Source organism: Alligator sinensis, unplaced genomic scaffold (genome assembly GCF_000455745.1).
Source record: "Alligator sinensis unplaced genomic scaffold, ASM45574v1 scaffold294_1, whole genome shotgun sequence".
NCBI classification, from domain to species: Eukaryota; Metazoa; Chordata; order Crocodylia; family Alligatoridae; genus Alligator; species Alligator sinensis.
The window spans coordinates 172,485-176,224 of NW_005842305.1; positions in this window are offsets into that span (position 1 = coordinate 172,485).

The following is a 3,740-nucleotide window of genomic DNA, read 5'->3' on the forward strand; positions in this document are numbered from 1 at the left end:
GAATAACAGAGATTTGGTGGGATAGCTCACATGACTGGAGCACTGTCATGGATGGGTATAAACTATTCAGGAAGAACAGGCAGAGGAGAGAAGAAGGATGAGTTGTACTTTATGTAAGAGCCATATGTAAGAGCTCAGAGCTCCAGTATGAAGCTGGAGACAGGCCTGTTGCAAGTCTCTGGGTTAGGGTCAGAGGGGACAGCAACAAAGATGATGTCATGGTACATGTCTGCTATAGACCACCAGAACAGGAGGATGAGGCTTTCTTCAAATAGCTAGCAGTTTTCAGATCACAGGCCCTGGTTTTCATGGGGGACTTCATTGACCCTGACATATGTTAGGAGGGTAATACAGTAATGCACAGGCAATCCAGGAAATTTTTGGAGAGTGTTGGGGACAACTTCCTGGTGCATGTGTTGAAAAGTCCAACTAGGGGCCATGCACTTCTTGACCTGCTGCTCACAAACCAAGAAGACTTGGTGGGGAATGTAGAAGTGAATGGCAACATGGGCAGCAGCAACCATGAGATGACTGAATTCAAGGTCCTGAAAAAAGGAAAGAAAGTAGCATAGTAAGGACCCTGGACTTCAGGAAAGCCAACTTACCCTCACTCAGAGAACTGATGGGCAAGGTCCCCCTAGGACACCAGTCTGAGAGGGAAGGGAGTCCAGAAGAGTTGGATGTACTTTAAAGAAACCTTACTGAGAACACAGGAACAAATCATCCGAACGTGCAGAAAATTAGGAAGTATGACAGAAGACCAGCTTGGCTTAGCAGGAAACACTTCAGTGAGCTAAAACACAAAAACCGAAGCTTACAAGAAGTGGAAACTTGGACAAATGACTAAGGAGGAGTATAAGAATATTGCTTGGGCATGCAGGGATGGAATTGGGAAGGCCAAAGCACAGTTGGAGTTGCAGCTAGCAAGGGATGTGAAAGGTGACAAGATGAGTTTCTACAAGTATGTAAGCAACAAGATGATCAGGGAAAATGTCGGCCCTTTACTGAATAGGGGAGGCAACCTAGTGACAGAGGAGGTTGAAAAGGCTGAAGTATTCAATGCCTTTTTAATTTCAGTCTTTGCAGGTAAGGTCAGTTCCCAGAGTACTGCACCTGGCAGCACAGTTTGGAAAGAAGGTAAGCAGCCAACAGTGGCAAAAGAACAGGTTAGGGATGATTTAGAAAAGATGGGCATGTACAAGTCCATGGTGCCAGGTGTGATGCACCTGAGGGTACTGAAGGAGTTGGCTGATGTGACTGCAGAACCATTACCCTTCGTCTTTGAAAACTTGTGACTAGCAGATGTGCCAGACAGTTGGAAAAGGGAAAATCTAATGCCCATATTTAAGAAAGGAAAGAGGAAGTTTCTAGGGAACTATAGACTGGTCAGCCTTACTTCAGTCCCTGGAAAAATAATGGAGAAGGTCCTCAAGGAATCCACTCCTAAGCACTTGGAGAAAAAGAAGGTGATTAGGAACAGTCAACATGGATTCAGCAAGGGCAAGTCATACCTGACCAACCTGATTGCTTTCTATGATGGGATGACTGGCTCTGCAGATGCAGGGAGACCAGGGGACATAACATACCTTGACTTTAGCAAGGCTTTTGATATGGTCTCCCACAACATCCTTGCAAGCAAGCTGTGGAAGTCTGGGTTGAATGAATAGGCAGATAGATAACTGGCTGGAGTGCCAGGTTCAAAGGGCAGTAATCAATGGCTTGATGTGTAGTTGGCAGCCAGTATCAAGTGGAGTGCCCCAGGGGTTGGTCCTGGGGCTGGTTTGTTCAATATCTTCATCAATGACTTGGAAAATGGGATGGAATGAACCCTCAGCAAGTTTGCGGATGACACCAAGCTGGGGGGAGTAGCAGATACACTGGAGGGTAGGGCTAGGATTCAGAGAGGCCTAGACATATTGGAGGATTGGAATAAAATAAATCTCATGAGGTTCAACAAGGACAAGTGCAAAGTCCTGCACTTAGGACAGAACAGTCCCATGCACCAGTACAGGCTGGGAACTGACTGGCTAGGCAGCAGTTCTGCAGAAAAGGACTTGGAGGTTATAGTGGACAATACACTGAATATGAATCAACAGAGTGCCCTTGTGAAGGCACCTAACAGCATACTGGGCTGCATTAGTAAAAGTGTTGCCAGCAGATTGAGGGAAGTAATTATTCCCTTGTATTTGGCACTGGTGAGGCCACATCTTGAATACTGTGTCCAGATTTGGGCCCCCCACTAGAGAAAGGATGTGAACAAATTGGAGCGAGACCAGCGGAGGGCAATGAAAATGTTTAGGGGGCTGGGACACATCATTTAAGAAGAGAGGCTGATGGAACTGGGTGTATTTGGTTTTAGGAAGCACATACAGTCATCACATGTGCTGTCTCTCGTTTTTCTGGCATTTTTTTTTTAATCTTGGTGTCAAAAAAATCCACCTCGGTGCTAATTAGCAGTGCAGCAGATGCATGCTTGTGGTGTTTGTGGCACAAACCACATGTTCGCACTCACTTGGACATGCCCTTAAGTTTAAGTTGTCAGTGGGGCATCCAAATGCCAGAGAGATGATTTGAGATGCAGGACTGAATGAATGGAGATAACTAAGCAGCAACGTGGTTTATAGCTGATTCTCTAAACGGGTGAAATCACTCAAGGGAATGCACAGGGAAAACAAAAGGGACCCACAACACTTTGTCCTTGGATCCTCACAAGAATGGGAGAAAGGAAAGTTCTTCAAGGGGACACTGAAAGGACTGTCAGAAAGGTAGGGACAACCAGCATGGGTTCATTAGGGGCAGGTCTTGTCAAACCAACCTGGTGGCCTTCTATGACCAGGTCACCAAGTCCTTGGATGCAGGTGTCGCAGCGGATATAGTCTTTCTGGACTTCAGGAAGGCCTTCGACATGTTCTCTCACCCCATTCTCAGTAAGAAACTAGGAGACAGTGGTGTTGATGCCTACACGGTCAGATGGGTCACTAACTGGCTGGGGGGCCGCACCCAGAGGGTGGTGGTGGACAGGTCTTATTCGACCTGAAGGGATGTGGGCAGTGGGGTTCCCCAGGGCTTGGTCCTCAGGTCCGCACTATTCAACATCTTCATCAGTGACTTGGGCGAGGGGGTAGAAAGCACTCTGTTCAAATTCGCAGATGACACTAAGATGTGGGGTGAAGTGGGTACGCTAGTAGGAAGGAGCAGGCCGCAAGCGGATCTAGACAGGTTACAGGGGTGGGCTGATGAGAACAGGATGGGGTTCAAGACTGACAAGTGCAGGGTACTGCACCTGGGGAGGAAGAACCAGCGGCACACCTACAGGCTGGGGAACTCCCTTCTCGCCAGTGTCGAGACAGAAAAGGATCTTGGAGTCATCATTGATGCCACAATGAACATGGGCCGACAAAGTGGGGACGCGGTCAGGAAGGCAAACCATACTTTGTCATGCATCCACAGATGCATCTCAAGCAGGTCCAAGGAGGTGATCCTCCCCCCTCTATGTGACACTGGTCAGGCTGCAGCTGGAGTACTGCATCCAGTTCTGGGCACCGCACTTCAGGAGGGATGTGGCCAATATGGAGAGGGTTCAAAGGAGGGCCACCTGCATGATCAGGGGTCAGCAGGGCAGGCCCTACGAGGAGAGGCTGAGGGACCTGAACCTGTTCAGCCTCCAAAAGAGAAGGCTGAGTGGGGATCTAATGGTAGTCTACAAACTAGTCAAGGGGGACCAGCAGGCATTGGGAGAG